Genomic DNA, 18,201 nt, shown 5'->3' on the forward strand with positions numbered 1-18,201 from the left:
ATCTTGGCAAAAGGCTCACGGAGGTGCTATGTCATTCCTAGCGTATTTCATCCAAAGGCAGTGATGTTGCTTTCCCGGTGATTGATGGGTTGGAATGTGGTTATTTATTTAAAGCGACGGTTGACAGATGTTCTATATCCTGTCAACAGTTTTTGCCCAGCAAATTTAGCAACTCCGAGTGACTCTTATCTAAATCAGTCACACTGGTGGCAGCAGAAGCATGATTCTATATCTGTATCGTCCCTTTTCCATTTATTAGTTGACTTTTTTTACGAAAAAGAGCTTCCCTTTCTCCACCTAAAAACTAAAGAGCAGTTTATGAATATGGATTCATGGGTCAGTCTAATGGGCGCTAGCCGGCGAATGCACACAGCGCCCAGGTTTCGCCAGTGGGGAGCCCTGCAAGCCAGCCTCGCCTGGCGCCTGCTCACGTGCCCCCAGCCTGAGCCCTGTCACTCTCGGCACAGGATGCCCTGTTGTTTACCTTTTGGGTCCCCTGCCCAGCCCCCGGATCCATCCCCGTGTGTCTGGTTCCTTCTGATAGCATTTAGGAACCCCACGTAGGCATCAGGGGGGCTCATTGCAACCAAGTTGCGCTTCTAGCCCCTGTCAGAGGACACCCGAGTTCGGAAAGGTGCGTGTACGTGTGTTTTCACAATGCTCCTTACAGTCCCAGTCCCTCCTGGGCCCCCCACTGGGTGTTCCTAATTCCTCTCTCCCGCAATCGGGGTATGGATATACTCACTCATTTGTTCAGAAACAGGTTTTGTAAGTTACACCAAAAGAACTTACTCGCTGAAGTTCAGTGATACCTTGTGAAAGTGCATGATTTCCCCCCTCAGAGTATGGGCCATGGAGTGTTTTCTTTTGGCTATGCCACACAAAGACGTGTGGCATCGATCACATAACGGAAAGAAAACACTCCGCTGGAGAGCCGGGCCTACGATTTGTGCACTTTGAATATTTCATACTTGATGAAGAAGCCAGAAGTAACCCAGCAGGCTGGGCCCAGCTACGTGGGGGCAGCAGAGTCGGGGTGACTGGCCGGATGTCTCGGCGCTCAGAGGGTGAGTGGGAGAAGCGGCGCCCAGAAGGGGGAGTTGGAGGACAGAGATCAGTCACCATGAGCTCCCTGAGCGTGGGGACGCCAGAGAAGGGAAATATGGGGAGCCAAGCACCCCCCTTTGCTGGAGCAGGCCGCTGCCAGGACAGCAGCTCACGGCTCAGGGCCGCCCGCAGGGGCTTGGCCAGCAGGGCGCGAGGCCGGGAGCCGCTGGGGGTCTGTGCGCGACCCTCGGAGCCGTGCGCCCACACACTGGCCTCTCCGCCGGCCCTCAGGGGCCCTGCAGGGCCTGGGCTGGTGCCGGCCCCGGGAGCCGAGGGCCTTGGTTATAGCAGGCGCTTCGGGTGGGCAGCGGGGCCAGCTGGGAATGGGGGCCACCCCCGCCCCCTGCCCTCCAGGGGAGCCAGGCGCATCCTGGACCAAGCAGCGGCCTCCGTGAGGGAGAACGGCCCTGGGCAGACACTGACCGGGACAAGATGGCGCCCCCGCCGTCTGAGGAGCTCCCCCGGGGACGCCTTGGCGCCGGTCTGACCGGAGTGGCGCTGCGTGTCCGGAGGGCGGAGGCTGGCCGGGCTCAGCGCTGCTGGAGAGTAACGCCCGAGACGGGCGCACTGGCCGCCGGGCGGCCACCCCGCTCTGGCCCCAGCGGCCCCTACACCTCGGCTTTGGTGTTGGAGCTTGAACTTGATGTCCCCGAAGGTTTCCAGGACACAGAACGTGACCACCACGCGCCAGAAACACAGGCCCCCTGGGGTCTGCCCTGGGCTGTTGCGGGAGTCCTGTGGGCCCCACTTCCCGCCCGCCCCACCCAGTGCGCCCCAGGAGGGAGGTTTACTGCAGCTGCTGGCAAACGCTGCCTTGGAGAGCAGGTGGAAGAGCGGAGTGTGGGGGGGGTGGGCAGGGGCCCTCCAAAGCCTTCTAGGCAGGCAGGCAATTTCCCGATGGATCCGGACGCAGGAGAAGCGATGGGGAAGGGGTAACTCCACGTTTTGGAGCCCTTAAAGGAGAAGGGAGACTGGGAGAGCGGGTCTGGGGGCAAAGACCTGTTTGACTTTGGACGTAGTAAGCTGAGATGCTTCCCAGAGGACACCTGGGGGGCGGGGTGGGGGGTGGTGGCCGGAGGTAACAACTTACCGCATGACCTAGCGTCTCCGTCCCGGATGCACACCCACAGGGCTGGAGACGGTGCTCACGCAGATGCGGGCTGGAGGACGTTCCAGGCAGCTCACAAGAGCCAGAGGTGGACACGCCCCCAGGGTCCAGCAGCGGACGGACGGACCCACACGCTGGGCCCCGGATGCCTCGTGGGCAGAGGCTGGACGCAGGACACTGCCGGCCTGGCTGGGAGCGCAGCCGCTCGGCCCGGAGGGGCCGCGGTCACTGCGGGGAGGCCCGGGACAGCTGCGTGATTGCCGCGGCAGTGAAGCAGGACGTGAGGGGGAGGTGGGGGGTTTGGGGAGACAGAAGAAAGATGAAGGCTCCCCGGAGGATGGGGAGTCACTGCCCAGTGGTGAGCGGGGCGTCAGCTTGCGGCGGGCTGGAGCGCTGGAAGGCCGGCGGGGCCCGCGGGAGCACCCAGCTGGCCAGTGTAGTGGGAGCAGGAGACACTGACTCCGGCGCTGACCGTCGCCAGGCACGCACCGCAGAAAGGGGGCGAGACGTCGCTGGTCTGGGAGCCGGACACAGGGGATGCGGCAGACAAAGCGGGGTCAGCAGTGGCGAGGCGCAGGGGCTGGCAGGCACAGAGTTGCATGAGGCCCCTGAAGAGCGTGTAGGGGTGCAGGGACCACCCCCGGGCCCTTGGGGTGACTGGTGGAGTCGGGGTGACTTCAGTTGCTTCTGGAGGCCAATTTAGATGGGAGAGGACATCCGGCAGAAGAGGGCCAAAGGTGCTAATTTGCTGACAGGCAATATTTCCATAGCTCCAGAACTTTCTACGAGTGAGTAGAAATCTCAGCATGCGGGTAGACGGGCGTTGCAGCACAGGTGAAAAGCTAATCCCTGTGTACCTTTTATGGGAGAGGGGGCATAGCTCAGGGGCAGAGCATTTGACTGCAGATCAAGAGGTCCCCGGTTCAAATCCGGGTGCCCCCTTCACTCGTCCACAGTTTTAGCAGTCTCTGTGGCGAGTGTCGGCCGACTGGCAGAACAAGAACTATGTTGCAGCAGTGATCTTGTCTTTTGTCTTTAGCATAGACGTGTCCACCCCAAGCGAGTCTGGGGGAGTCACGCTCAGCTCATCACCGCCTTCCCCAGCCCCCCCAAAGTCAAACTGGGCGTGAGAAGTTCACATCCCACTTAGCAACGGCTACGCTGGGTCACCCGAGGCCCCATCTGGAGATCCAGGGCAGGTTGGAGCTGGGGAGACAGACGCAGAGGAGGGGGCTGCCCCGAGGCGGGGGCTCACCGCAGAAACTCAGACCCCGGGGTCTGAGAAAAGCCCTTCCACGCGCCTCCTCGTGGACCTGGCCTGTAGCCAGCCCTTGAACTTACTGAGCCCAGACGCATCGCTTCACCGTTCGTCTCCACCCGCTCTCCCGGACCTCTGCAACTCCCTTCCCTTTCTATTTTCTAAAAAAGACTTACTGCTTATGCATATAAGAATCGGGGTACAGGCCAGAGATGTGGGGGGTGAGAGGATTCACCAGACAGAGTGGGGCGCAGAAACACACTGCTGAGGGAGCAGCGGGAGACAGGAGCGGTCTGCCGCGCCCTGGGGTCCCTCCCTGGCCGGGGATCCAACATGTGCTGCAGCCTCACAGTGCTGTGCTGTAGCCCGAGGCGCCACTGGGGAGGCCCAGCCCCTGCCCCGTCTGATCTGGGAGGCCGGTTTGCATCCACCTGCGGCCTCCCTGCCCCACGATTAGTAGCGAAGCTCTTTCCTTTCTTGGAACCTGCTGCCTGGTCAGTTGGCGCCTGAGCACATCGGCGGTGAGCTCGCTGCTGGCCACGCCTGTTCCTGCTCGGAGCTTGGGGTTGTGCCCCCCCCCCGGAGCCCCAGTTGCTGCTCCTGAGTTGCTTGAGCAGGGTCTGCAGACAGGGACCTCCGGAGGGCAGCAGGTGCCCAGGCGTGGGGGATGGGAGCCTTCCACTCACGCGGCCCTGTGCTGCTTCCTGCCCCTGTGTTCACGTGGGGACCCTCAACTTTTGCTTGGAGTAGGGCCTCGAAGTGTGGGATGTCTGAGCCGCAGAGACGTGGGGGCCCGCGGAGCTTAAGAGCTGTCTCAGGGACATGCGCCAGGTGGCCCACGCCAGGGCTTCGTTCCTGCTGGCCGTCAGGGCTGCGAGACTGGCAAAAGGGGGGGTTCCACCAATTAGTGCTAATTAGTGCTCAGCTGTTCTCTCTGGCAGCATCTAGGTGGCGGGTCAGCCGTCCCTGGGGGGCATGCTTATCTCAGGTCAGCCACCCACACATGACCGCATGGGGGCTTCTGGCCAGTTGCCTCCTGCACGCAGTGAGCGGCCACCCTGTCTCATTCCTCTTGAACCCCTCACTCCGGCTGCCCGCAGACCTCTCCCTTCCTCCCACCTCTCACGGTTCAAAAGCAGCAGCAGCTAAAAGCAAAAACTGGGGACACCTCCGTAGTCACTGCAGGCTTGTCCCCCAAACGGGGTCAGTAATAATACAACTGTGGCCGTACTGAGCTTACTCGCATGAACCGGTGGAGGAAAATTGCCTTCGGCCGCAAGGGACCATTTGGCTTTCCCGTCTGCGGTGAGGGGTGGCAGCGGAGCTTCCGGGGAGCCCGGGCTGGCTCTCGCCAACCCAACCAGGTCACCTGGCAGGAGAGCGCGCATCAGCCAGGGCGGCATGGCAGGAGCCCCTCCATGCCCAGGTGCCCGGGGTGCTGAGTGGAGAAGGGGGGTGGGCTCCCCCGGGGCAGTAGGCTCGGGGTGAAGGGTGCCGTCTTCGCGCGCTCAGTCTGGTTTCGTTTGCTGACACCCTCCACTGTCCCAGTCGTCCAAACTCCTCTCCCACTAAGCTTTCGGCGTCAGTTTTCATCTCTTCCTGGGGCCGGTCACTCTGCGTTTGGGGTGCGGGAGGAAAAGGGAGTGCAGTGTACCCAGGTGGCACCTTTGTCCCCTGGGGGAACCTGCCTGGTGGTGCTACTTAGTCAGCTCCTGTTTCCTGGAAACCCGAAGCAGAATTGGTCCCTTTTTGAGAGTCTCTGGGAGCTGCGCTTATCTGGGCTTCCCAGTGAGAGTCGAAACTTGGAAGACAGTTTGAGGTGCGGATCCAGAAGGTGGACCAAAAGGGAGAAGAAGGAGTTTGGGACGAGGAGCTCCTCCGTGGCTGATGTGGGCTTTGTCGTGGTGCTAACTTGTTGGGCTTTATCAGCGTTACAGGCTGAGGACCAGACTCCCTCTGGAGCCACGTAATGAGACGCTCAGAACCTCTCTGTGGATTGAAAGCAGGACCAGCTGCTGGGCTCTTGGATTTGAACAGGCCCCTGTTCATCTCAGTCCGACACCAGGCCCCCATTCTGGCCAAGCAGTCTCTCTTGCTCTGCAAGCTGAGGCCGAGCTTCTTGCTGCGTGTTGATTTCTCTATAACAAAGTGACCACATACCCAGGAGTTCACATGGAGGACCTACCAGTGGTAGTTCACATGGTTGGGACTGTTGTGACAGAGGGCACCAAGTAGGCTGTAATCCTGCCACGAGCAGGTCATTTGGAGGAAGAAGGTGGAAGAGGAGAAGGATGGAGAGCGACTCAGAGCAAGGATTAGATTTATAGCCGGTCACCTTCTCCTCACCATAGTCGTGGGTATAGGTCGCATCCAGATCGCCATCATGCTCACCTCTCTGCTATTAAAGCATCACGTTGGAGACTGAAGCCTGCCCTTGATTGCGATATTGTTTGTGGGCAATATTTTTTGTTGTTCTGTTTAAAAATGGAACAGTGCCTAGTGAAGTTAGGTGTCTGTTACACCTTTGGATGACGGGTTTTGGTGGCATTTAAATGCGATTTTCATTCACATTTGTGGAGTTCTGTGCCTTGTTCAAAATTCAGTGTTTTCAGAAAAACGTGTTTTGTATTTTTTATAGGAGAAATTTTAACTGCTGAGAACTTTCTGTTGCTCAAAATTTCATTTGAAAGGTGTTTCTATGAAACCCAGGGGATTCTAAAGATCAAAATCTCTGTGTAAAATGACAAGAAGCAGCAGTAAAATTTGATATTTTATTTAAAAAAATGGAAAGCAAGTGAAGACATCCTATGTCAGAATAAGGGAGCAAATTAATAAACATTCAAGATATGGAATCTAGGAAAGCAAGACTCCCACAGAGGCAGAAAGAATGTCGCTTTGGGGGTATAGCAGGTTTTCTAGGCAATCAGAGCAAAGGGATCAGGAAGCTGAGTGACTACTGGATATTAAGAAGTGGAAATGTTAATTATTCAACAATGCTAACAGTGTGGAAAGCTTGTGTTTTAAGAGTCATGAAAGATTGTGGAAAGCTTAGATTGTGACAGAAAATGAAACAATTGAAATATGAGGCAATCACTAACTTCAGGAAAAACAAAAATTTCTACCAGAATTTTTAGTTCTACTTAGCACTGTGAACCTTATTAATTAATAACAATGAAAATATTAAACACATAAACATAGGGAATAATTTGAGCAAAATTTGAGATAGATAAAAGGGCACATGGATTACAATCCTCCTAATAACAGTTGTTATCTGAGCCTGAATTTTAGATATAGACTTTTATGAGGTATTTATATCATTTGAAATCATGGAAGCAAATCTAGAAGAAACAGCTACAAGTAGTTGCCTCTTGTCAACAGAGGGAGATATGGGGGTGGAGTCGTAGATCAGGGTTGAGCTTTTCATGGTGACTCACTAGTTCCCTGACTGGAAGCTAGGTGTACACTGTAGTCCTCCTATGTGTCTCCATCATGCTTCCTAGGAGGGCTTCCTGATCCAGGTAAGGGAAGGGGAAGTTCATCCCTGGGGCTTAATGTACAGTGTGAACTGGAGACATCTTTGGGTGTAGGTACTGCATGTGTTTTGAAAAAAGTTGGACAGGAATTCTCCAATTTGCATTCAAGTATGGGAAAACAGACAAATAAACCCTAAAGGCCCTTCTAGGAATAAATGCCAGTGTTCCTCTGGGCCGTAGCAATCACCAAGGAGCAAGGGAAACAGGATATGAGGGCAATAGGGTGAGGTGCCCTGGGGATTTGGAGAGGACCTATGGCATGTGTTGATGGAGGAATAAATATCCTTAGTTTTACTAGCGTTCTAGAAATGAGTAGGAACTTGCTATGTGTTGTGGGAGTTCTGGGTGAGACTATTGAAGTGTTTATTAGACACTTATGTTAGGCAAGGGGGTATAGCTCAGGGGTAGAGCATTTGACTGCAGATCAAGAGGTCCCCGGTTCAAATCCGGGTGCCCCCTTTCCTGTTGGCTTTTGCCTCAACTGTTACTCCTGTTCTGGTTTCCTGTCATCCATACTGTTTACCCACAGGATGGGCAGCCACCTTTCAAGTTATCCCTTTCCTTCGCATTTGTCTTGCTTTCTTCTATGTCCATTTCTTCAACTCTAATGTATCCTCAAAGAGATGGCAAAGATGATACAGATTTCTGCTGAGAAAGTAGAGGAGACAGAGCAAGTTATAGACACAGCTGATCCTCTGGGAATAGACAGTACTTGTTAACCCTAAGTCATTGCCCTTACCACTCCGAAACAAGTCTAGCAGTCCCTAACCTTGTCTTGAAGGGGAACTGCAACCTAGCTTTCCAGATTGAGTGTCCCCATACCTGTGATATGCACTCTTCAGACATTTCAATATGCTTGTATTATGTGAGGAGTATAGCTCAGGTATTGTGCGTGTGACCTCAGATCAAGAAGTGCCTGGTTCAAATCTGTGTGCTCCCTCATTTATGTGCAGTTCGGGGGTCCTGTACCTCTTGTATAGAGTGCTCACACAGTAAGTCTCAGAACTATTCAGTGGCTGCTCCTTCCACTGTCCACCTCTGTCCCACATTTCCAGATTTCTCTTGGCACTACCAGACCGTGTAAACAAGAGAAGACTTGAAGGAGGCTGAAGCTGCCGGGAAAGTTCACCAAGCATCCTATATTGTATTGACAAGAAATTTCATTCACCAGGAGGGTATCGAAATGGAATATGTATGCATCTAATAACATCTTAAAACACAGTAAACAGAAATGAACAGGACTTAAAACAGAGAAATGGACAAGACTCCAATAAAGTGGAAGGTCTTTTGTGAATTGATAGAACAAGAAGATATATATCAGAGGATATAGAAGGTTTGAACAAGATGACTAACAAATGACCTAGCTAACGAGAGCCTTATACCCAACAATTGCAAAACATAAATTTACTCGAGCACAAATAGAACTTTTTGGCAGCTATTTAGATGATTATGTGGTTTCTATTTTCTGTTTAGGTATTTAACCAAATAATATGAAAATTCTCCTGTGAAGACTTATCTATGCCTATGAATATAGTAGGGCCTTTCACAAATAGCCTTCAACAGATTAATAGAGAAACTGTGGAGCATAAACTCAATGGAGAATCACACAGCTGTGAAGAAAGATGAAATGGGAGCATTTGGGAGAAAATAAATGCAGCTCGAGGTGTTTTCGTTAGATTGAGTGAAATCAGTCGAAAAGTGAAAGATGGATACTGTATTGTTTCACTCACTTGCAGAATACAAATACCCAAAACACAATTACATGTGAACAATAGAAGAAAAAGAATTTGAAGCTGGAAAAGAGATGATAATGGGAACAAAGTTATAAGGACAAAACAAAGCAAATAGAACTTTGACCAAAAAAATGGAGCATTAGCAGAACATAAAGCAAATCTTAACAAAGTCATAGTGTTGAAATAACAAAGACTATGCTTGCTGAGCCAAGTAAAGCCAAAAATCGATGACAAATAACTTAGGAAATTCAACAAATTACTGAACAACAGTAGGAGAGGTAAATGAAACATGCAGTCATGTGGATGATGTTGGGGGGTGGCTACATGGGTGTGCAAATGTGGCAAACTTGAACTGTTGGTGGAATCTAAGGGTTTGCTTTTGTTTTCGTTGAGTTTGTTCTACAAGTGAAACCATCCAGCATTTGTTGCTCCCCTTTTGATTTATTTCACTTAGCATAATTCCCTCCAGGTCCATCCATGTTGTCAAAGATGGCAAGATTTCACCTTCTTCGTGGCGAAGCACTGTTCCTGAGACACATGCATGCGGCTACTTCTCCGTCCACTCACATGTCCTTGGGTGCTTCTGTTGCTTCTGAGCTCGGCTGTTGTCTGGGCAGGCCTGGTCTTGGTCTTTGAATTCTCTTAACCCAAGTAGATCTGTTCATGCTTTGGGGCCATTTCAGTATCAGTCAGCAACCTATTTCTCACTGCTTTTCGGAGAGGATCATTCTCTACCATACTCCCCTGGAGAAGTGAAAGTTGGGAACCTCATCTTAGTCTGAGACTATATAGTTTAGTAGAAAATGCCCTGAACTGACCCAGGCTCCCACAAGCAGGTCTGCACAGAAGACCTGTTTTTTAGTGCCCACCATGATGGGCAAAGACATCCTCCCCTCACCATTCTAATTGCCAGTGTCAGTGCTTCTCCAGGCCGCTGGCCACACCAGGGACTGCAGGCTGGGAGGCCTTGGGCTTTTGAAGAGGGTGTCTCTGCTTACACAGCAACAGGAGAGGCCCATGCCACGTGGCAGCCGTAGACTTAAAGGAAGTCTGTGCGTAGGCTGTGCAGGTGAAAAATATTAATTAAGTCACTCCCTGGTAGGTGGGGGTATAGCTCAGGGGTAGAGCATTTGACTGCAGATCAAGAGGTCCCCAGTTCAAATCTGGGTGCCCCCTCCCTTTTACTAATTTTGACCTTTCCAATTGGAGTTGGCTTTCACTTTCCTCTTCCCTAGCAGATAGCCACGTAAAGATTTTTTTTCTGGAACCAGCAAATGGTGAGGATTTAGTAGGGAAGTTGGTGGCTCTAGACTCCAAATATAAATTAGAATCATCTGAAGAGTCTATAAAATGCCATTTCCCAGGCCCCACCCCAGGCCAATTAAATCAGAATATCTGGGCGGAGCCCAAGGCTCCTGGTCTGAGGCCAGGAGACTGTGACTTCTCTGGGCTCCTGGTAGGATCCTCACACCCAGACTGCCTGGTTTCTGCTCTGCGGCCCTGCAGCTGGTGTCCTTCTATTCCTCCGCAGGTGTGCGCCTCATTGAACGTGACCTAATAGCATCTTCGGGAACAATTGCTGTTTTGGCATCTCCCAGTTCCCTAAATCCCCTCTTCTCTAGGCGGGCGTTCTCCCTGGGGGCAGGTGGAAGGAAGCTTCTATTTCCAAGGCAAGCCACCCTGGGCTGTGTGGCTCAAGGAAAGAGCCCTCAGAGCTGAGAGGGTGAAATAGGCAAGTGTTTAAGTATATGCTAGATTGTGATTCTTAAAGGTAACTAGTGTCTAGCTCAAGCTCAAAAAGCAAACTCCTGCAGCTGGGAACTGTGAATTATTACCATCTACCTCAAGACGAAAGACAGGGAAGGCTTTCTGTGGTTTGGAGAACTATCAGCTGGGCCTCTGGAAGACCATCTCAGCGCTCCCGGTGGACTCAGAGGCATAGTACGTGGCTCCGAAGCACCTAGAAGCATTCAAAATTCTAGGTTTTTATTATCTCTGACACTCATCATCTTTTAAGGACTTTCTCACAACTACCTCGTACATATATCATGATCCTCTCAGTTCATTGAAACCACAGAAGTTTATACTTTAGATGATTTCAAAACAGTTTCTTGTATGAGATGATTAGGTAGCAACAAAGGCCATCTTTTTATATCCAAGGCAGGAAAATGCAACAGGGAAGTCAGCCACTGGAAGCAAGAGCTGTCTGGTCTAGTCTTCCGTGAGGTCTGCAGTTGTCTCAGCTACCTCCTGAGGCTGGAAATCTGTACCCTCTGGGGTCTCTTACCAGCATATGACATAAGTACCTGGAAGAAAACAAAACTTCTTTTATCTTGGGTCCATTTCCTTTCCATTCACAAGAGACTCAAAGTTTGTAGTTCATACTCTTCGCCAAAGAGGTGGCCTTTGATTTTCCAGTTGCATGATTCTAGCCAGTCATATTCTCATCCAGCGTGCCTTAAACACAGTCCGCGTTCAATGGCTTTCTGGTCAAGAGGATTATCTGGGTGGTTTGGAAGGTCCCCCAACTGTAAACTGGAGGATGCCAGAGTCCAGAGAAATCCAGCTGGGCAGGGCATCCTAGCCAGCAAGACTGTGGCACCTGGCGTGTCATACAGGTAAAGGCGTTAATCACACTACCCCAGCAGGAAGGGGGTATAGCTCAGGGGTAGAGCATTTGACTGCAGATCAAGAGGTCCCTGGTTCAAATCCGGGTGCCCCCTTTGACTCACTTTTAATTCTGCATTGCCCGTTTGCCCATCCCACCCAGGTCAGGTCACTGATGACCCAGCAGAGGTACAATTGGGGTAGTTGTTAGGCTGGTGGGCAGGTCGGGGGGGGGCCTGCATGTAGCTTCCACATCCCCTGGTCCTTCACCTGGAACCTATAGGAGGCTCACAGATCCACCTCCCCAGGACCAGTGCAGGGGAAGAGTGGGATTCTGGTTGCCTATGTGGGACTAACACTTAGGAGAGAGTGGAGGAGGTCACTGTCACTGGGGCTCCCCAGAGTGCTGGCCTGGCCCTCTCTGCCTCTGCAGTCACATTCTGGGTGCTGTTGGGCCCCACAAAGGGAAAAGAAACCAGAATCACATTCCAAAGCCAGTGAGTAAGAAAAACAAGAGGGGAAGATCCACCTGTCCTTAAAAGCTCATCTCAGTGAGCATTGACAATGACCTCTGTCCTCGTTAGAACGCAGCTACCTACCCCACATTTCTAGTCCATCCACAACACTTGCCCCACCCCAGGCAGAAGCTCCCCCCTCACCCCCCACACTGCCCAGGCACGCTCGGCCAAGGCCACCATGTGGAAGCCACAGCTGTGTCTGGACTAAACTGCAGCCACGTCCTCCTGTTGGGCCACACACCGCACCTCTGGGTGCAGGTGCTTGGGGTCCCCGTTTTGGGGACTACAGCTCCCGGGTTCAGGCCGGGCCTCCTTGCATCAACAGTGGGAGTGAGACCAAAGAACTGTTTAACGAGCTCCTCAGGTGAGCTCAGTGAAACTCGGAGCTGGGAGCCCCAGTGCAGTTCGGGTCCAGTTTTACAGGTTGAAAAGAGCCTGCCATTAAAACCGGGCTCACCATGCGATGAGTAGCAGGTTGGGTCCACCATTCGGCTGGACGTGGGCTTTCTCCACTCACCAGGGTCCAGGTCCACTGGCCTGCTTCCCGCTGCCCACAATTGTACCCTGAGGACATGGGCCGCCCAAGAAAAGACCCAAAGGGCTGCTCCCTACAGCTAGAACTGAAAGAGGCTCCGGGACTTTGGAATCTGAGTTACAGACCCCTTGGTCTGGGGGAGGACAGAGAGCGGACCCCAAATGCCCTGTGGTCTCCCCCCATGACTGCAAGGATGGGGGGGTTCTCTGACTCATCAGAACCCAGAAGTTGGCTTCTGAGGGGTTTGGTGATGGCCTTCAGGGGCCCTGAGCATCTACTCGGGGGGCAGCCCCGGCCCCCATCTTTAGTCACCAGAAAGAAACCCACTCATTTCAGGGGATAAAAGTCAACAGCTTAGGGGGCACCCGGATTTGAACCGGGGACCTCTTGATCTGCAGTCAAATGCTCTGCCCCTGAGCTATGCCCCCTCTGTGAGTAAGGGCTTCTTCAAACTCAGTTAGCCATGTGCCTGGTCCCTGCCTCCCCCAGCAAGTTGTAGTTGAGGGCTGCAAGGCTGGGCTGTTTGAGGGCCTCAAGGCCAGGCCCTAAGGACTGGGACTAAGCCCTTCTCACCCCTGGGAAGCTGACACAGGGCTCTCACTGACAGCAGCCTTCTGCAGCCTGAGGCACGCTCCCCTGTGCCCTGGGCAAGGCCTGACTCCTCAGCACCCGCCTGGGCCCCAACACCCTTCCCTCCAGGGCCACCGGCGTCTGCCCTGCGGTCTCTCTCCCTTGTGCCGAGGCCAAGCCTGACCGTGGCAGAGCCGCCAGAGGCCTGGTCGGCAGCAGGGCAGACCGGCCGCCACAGGGCTGCAGGCCCCACGCCGGGCAGGAAGGCCGCCCGCTGTCCGAGGGGGACCGGCCAGTAGGTCAGCCGAGGCTGCGAGGCCAGGCCCTAAGGGCCCCTGGACTGGGACTAAGGGCTCTCCTGGCCGAGCTCACCCCGGGAGGTAGCCTGCACCCGGGAGGGCCCGCTCCTCTGTCTGCGGCCGGCTGCGAGGCCAGCAGTGGGGCAGCGTCCCTGGACACAGTCGCACGGCCCAGCGGCCGTGACCACCCTGCTAGGAGGGGACCCAAGGACCCTCCTGCCTGGGACACAAGTTTCGGCAGAGGGGGCCGGTAGGAGGCAGAGGAAAAAAAGACAGACAACATTGCAGCTTTAAAAATATCTTCCTCAGAGCTTTGCCTGTCGGGTGTCCAAGGACAAACAACGGCAGACTGAAAAAACAAGAAAAAAAATTTTTTAAAGATTTATTTATTTACTCATACAGAACTGGGGTACAGGCCAGAGGCTCAGAGGCAGTGAGAGGCTTCACCAGAGACAGAGTGGGGAGCAGAACAGGCAGATCGATGAGGGGAGCAGCGGGTGGGTCAGGAGAGGTCAGCTGTGCCCTGTGGTCACCCCCGGGGCAGGCGGGGATCGAACTCATGCGGAAGCGGCTTTAGCTTCTTAGTGCTGCGCTCTAACTCGCTGCGCCACCAGGAGGGCCACAAGAAAAAAAATTTAACATAAATAAGCATCAGGAAGGAAGTTAAAAGTGCTGCAATCGCTCTGGGAAACAGCTGTTCCCTGCAGCCCTGTTGGGCTTCAGTCCTTTCACATTTCAGAATGTGCGTGTGTAATTCTTGCTGCTGCAGGAGGGAGTCACAGCCCGGGGTCTCCGGGGTCTCCGGGGTCTCCAGGGTCTCGGGGTCTCCGGGGTCTCGGGGTCCTGCCACCTTTGCCTTTCCCTGGTGAACGTCTGAGCTGGTGCTCTGAGCTCCCTGCGCTGCCCCTAAACACAGGAGTTCAGGGCTTGACCTGAGCATCCACCCGAGCTGGGCTGGTTTCCCTTTTACAGCAACGGTACCGTAATTCTTAGAAAGCTGGGGCACTTTCATACTTAAACACACGCACTTCTTGATCTTGCCGGGGAGGTGTGTGCGGCTGGGGCCACTTCACTGTGACATTAATGAGGGAAAGAACAGTCCATTCGCCCACCTCTAGGGCATCCTGCCTTGGGGAAGGGGGTGTCCCTGGGCAGGCATCTCCCACCTGTCCCCTGAGCTAGGGGCTGGCTTTGGCCACCAGAAACCCTGAACTGGAATAACGGGCTGGAAGAGGAGGAAATGGATGAATACAAATAATTACTTAGTGCTGGATGTTTCTTGTTGTTTGGACGTTTGGTGATGTCTTTGTGACCACAAATAAGCACAGAGCTTAGCTCTTACCTATTTCTATTAAGCTGTGTTCAAACTGGGTGTTTCGCACGTCACCTCGCGCCGGTAGCAGTTTCCAGAACCATCACTGACACCGAGGACGGCTGTGAGCAGGGTCGTCGCCTTGACGTTCGTGGATGTGGAGAAACCAGCTGCAGAGGCCGCACTGTGCATCTAAGAACGCCAGGCGGGCCCTGAGACCACACTCTGGGCCCCCCGCCACGGGAGCCACTTCCACCAGCCTCTGCGTGCTAAGAAACTTGCGTCTTCAGTTCAAGTGAGAAAATGCATTTCGAGAACAGCCTTCTGCCAGCCAGCACTCGTCTCCAGGCCGTGACACATGGCGCTCAGAGGTGCCAGAGCACCAGCACCAGCGAGGCCCCAGGTCTGGGGGCAGGAGGCGTCCTCGCCCCAGACGGGTGGAGCGTGGGCTGGGCCAGCCCCGCCACTCCTGAGCGCCTCCCTCCTTCCCGCCTCTCGCCGTCTCCCCACTTCGTCTTCAAGGATTTTCTCAGCCTCATGGGCTGAACACCTTTGATGTCTGGTTTTAATCAAAACGTCGAGCAGACAGTAAAATGCCCCCGGCTGCTGGGGGGGGGGGGGGACACCGGATCCAGATTTCAGTGAAACCTAACACCGCGGTTTGCCTTCCCCGAGCAAGTGCTGCCAAGGGCTCATTTCCGTCCGTGGCCAGGCTTTTGCTGTTACGGATCAGCAGGGGCTTGCGATTATTTCTGGGCTAAGCCTTCACCTGCAAGGTGTGACTCTGTAATTGGTTCTCCAGGGCCCGGAGGATTTTCTCCAGTTATAGATCAAAAGGAAGCAGGGTGCTGTCGGGGGGCAGAGCAGGCACTCTGGCTCTGTCTGGGGGAGAGAGGCGGCGGAGCGCCCCTGAGTTGGCGAGGCGGGGTACAGGGGGCTGGTCCGATTGGGTCTAGTTCGGGATCTGCAAATCCTTTCAGGAACCCCCATGGCAGTTCTTGGGCTCCCCATCTTTCAACTTCAGAGCCCTAGGTTTTCCCAGCAGGGGGCTGCGCATTAAGCTGACATCTCTACCCAGCAAGCCCGCAGCAAACGCCGCCTGCTTCTTGCTAAGTCATCTGGCTCTAAGCTTCTTCATGAGCTGCTCGTGTCTCTGGGCTTTTCTGGCCCCTCAACTGCACCGCCAGCTTCTAGGCCAGTCTCTGGACACCTGCCCCAGCGGGCACTGAGGAGAGGACTCCTGCTGCAGCCTCCTCCAACTTGTGCCTTAACTGGCCTGGGAAAGCAAGGAGGCCCGAGCCCCGAGCCCGCTCCCAACACCGGTGGAGGTGCCAGTTAGGAAATCTGGGTGCGGAGGACCGGAAAGTAACTGGCTGCCTGCACCGGTAGGGGGCGCCTCACCACGCACACCTCCCGGGGAGCCTGGAGAGGCGGCGAAGGAGGCTCCGGAGACCCAGCGGCCAGCGCCAGGTCAGCCCCGGGCACACGGGCCCAGCCGGCAGGGTCTCGCTGGAGCCCGGCCTGTTTACCAGAGGGAAGGCCCCGCCCCGGGGCCAGGAGGCGGAGCGGCCACGCCAGAGGCCACCCAGAGCCAGGCCTGCCGGCCTGCCGGAGACAAAGAACCTGGTGTTTTGGCTTAGGCAGTAAGATGACGCTTGCCTGTCACGTAATTGCAGCTTCCCGAAGCTCATAAAGGGGTCGGGGCTGGGTGCCCCAAGGCAGAAGCCACGGGCTCGGGATGGTGGATTTTGGAATCGTGGGGCTGCCGGGAACCAGAAGCTTCCAGCAGCAGGGAGCTGCTTCCTGCCTTATCTACAGGTTCCTGTCAAGCCACTCAGGTGTGAGCAGCTGGGGCCCAGCGCAGCCCTGGCTCTGAGCCTGGAGCAGGCGAGCTGCGTCCCTGAGTAAGACAAACACAACCAACTGGGTCAGCAGTGTCCACGCAGACGCAGCGGCTGCTTGTCTGCTGTGCGTGGGCTGCCCACGGCCCCAAGTGCAGAAGCGAAATTGCACCAGGAGCCCAGGAGGGGAGGCATTTTGACAAATGTGACGTTCACCCTTCCGCCTGTCACTCCAGGGGGCTGAGGACGGGGTGGGGGGATGGACAGTGCGGGAGGGGGCATCCGCTGGGGCAGGCCGCTCTTGCTGTTCTGGAAGAGAGCACAGCACCTCCGTGCAGTCTGTGGGCGGCAGGCGAGTCTGCCAGGCCAGGTGACAGCCCCAGAATTGTTTGCAGTTCCAAGGATAATGCTCACTTGTCACAGAGGGCCCCTGAGGTCCAGGCACACGGTACAGCATCTCATCTGTCGGAGACCTGGAGCGGCTGGCCGGGGACACGAGGCTTGCTGCCCCCACGCCCCATCCTGTGGCCGCTGCCTTAAGATCGCACTCTCCAGACACAGATTCGGATCGACACACCCTCTGCGGATGCGACCTGCATGTCCCCGTGGTTGCTACCTGCCCCTACCTGTCCCTCCAGCCGTCTGCTGGCACCTGTCCATGCCCCTGCCCAGTCAACGGCTTCGTTTTCTCTGGAGAATCCTGGCAAACACACCAGCTCTCCGTGGAGGACTTGCCTGGCATTTTTGTTTCTCTCAGCTAGAAATGGGAGTCTGTGTTCCAGTAAGACAGACGATTGTCAGTCCCCAAAATGGAGTGAAGAAGGTTTAGACGCTGGGCAAAGGGGAAGGATGCACGTTCTCCTACAAAGACCTCTGTCCAACCTGGAGAGACTGGCTTTATCTTGAGCTGCAGCGGTCGGGGGTCTCTGCGGGGCCCATCTGCCCCTCTTCGGGTCTCTGCGGGGCCCATCTGCCCCTCTTCGCAGTCTGGGTCAGGGGCAGAAAGTTCCACCAGTGGGACATGGTGTTGGGTGAGTAAAATGAGAGTGGTAGGGGGCACCCGGATTTGAACCGGGGACCTCTTGATCTGCAGTCAAATGCTCTGCCCCTGAGCTATACCCCCTGCCCACAGCTGTCTAACAGGCAGCTTTCACCTGCAGAGCCGCCCTGGTGTCGCCCTTGCCCTCGCCCTCGGGGGCGTGTTCCTGCTGGCTGTGTGTGGGCTCCCTCCCGCACGCCCCTGCCCTGCCTGCTGCATCTGTCTGCCTGTCTGCGGCCGCTCACCTCTGCTCACCAGACTGCCACTTTCACTAAAACCAGCCCGGCCCTCCTGCCCCGCAGAGGCTCTAGCGTCAGAGTGGCCGAGGTTTGAGCTATGGCATCCTCCAGGCTCATCCAGAAGAGCAAACACAGAAATGACTTTGAATCTGCACCACTGCCGGGCTCACTTATTAGTGCTCACGGCTTTGAGGGATTTCTTAGATCTGCTATGCACAAGACTGTCGTCTGTGGGCAGGAAGTTTCACTTCCGCTCCCACCTGAATTTGAGCATCTGCAAAACCCCACAGTTGAACAACGTCCTGGATATTTCCCCACTGACCAGGAGCGAGGCCTTGGGTGTGGGGGCTGGGGCGAGGGAGAGGCCAGTGACCAAAAACCCCAGGCCCCACGTGAGAACCCCTGCGCTGGCCGCCGGTGGCCAGGGGCGGGGGGTACTGGCCGCCGGTGGCCAGGGGCGGGGGGTACTGGCCGCCGGTGGCCAGGGGCGGGGAGTGCCTCG

At 55.0% G+C, this 18,201-nt stretch overlaps 6 non-coding genes across 6 annotated transcripts; 4 read left to right on the forward strand and 2 right to left on the reverse strand.

The window, feature by feature from the left end:
• The first annotated feature begins 3,085 nt into the window (after nucleotides 1-3,085).
• TRNAC-GCA lies at nucleotides 3,086-3,157 on the forward strand. The gene has a single exon. It is a non-coding gene; the product is annotated as a tRNA-Cys (tRNA).
• Nucleotides 3,158-7,393: 4,236 nt separating this feature from the next.
• Nucleotides 7,394-7,465, forward strand: TRNAC-GCA. Its single transcript has one exon. It is a non-coding gene; the product is annotated as a tRNA-Cys (tRNA).
• Nucleotides 7,466-9,843: 2,378 nt separating this feature from the next.
• TRNAC-GCA lies at nucleotides 9,844-9,915 on the forward strand. Its single transcript has one exon. It is a non-coding gene; the product is annotated as a tRNA-Cys (tRNA).
• Nucleotides 9,916-11,390: 1,475 nt separating this feature from the next.
• Nucleotides 11,391-11,462, forward strand: TRNAC-GCA. The gene has a single exon. It is a non-coding gene; the product is annotated as a tRNA-Cys (tRNA).
• A 1,293-nt stretch (nucleotides 11,463-12,755) lies between these two features.
• Nucleotides 12,756-12,827, reverse strand: TRNAC-GCA. The gene has a single exon. It is a non-coding gene; the product is annotated as a tRNA-Cys (tRNA).
• Nucleotides 12,828-17,472: 4,645 nt separating this feature from the next.
• On the reverse strand, nucleotides 17,473-17,544 carry TRNAC-GCA. Its single transcript has one exon. It is a non-coding gene; the product is annotated as a tRNA-Cys (tRNA).
• Nucleotides 17,545-18,201: the final 657 nt, after the last annotated feature.

Source organism: Condylura cristata, unplaced genomic scaffold (genome assembly GCF_000260355.1).
Source record: "Condylura cristata isolate star-nosed mole 26May11 unplaced genomic scaffold, ConCri1.0 scaffold00042, whole genome shotgun sequence".
Classification (NCBI taxonomy): Eukaryota; Metazoa; Chordata; class Mammalia; order Eulipotyphla; family Talpidae; genus Condylura; species Condylura cristata.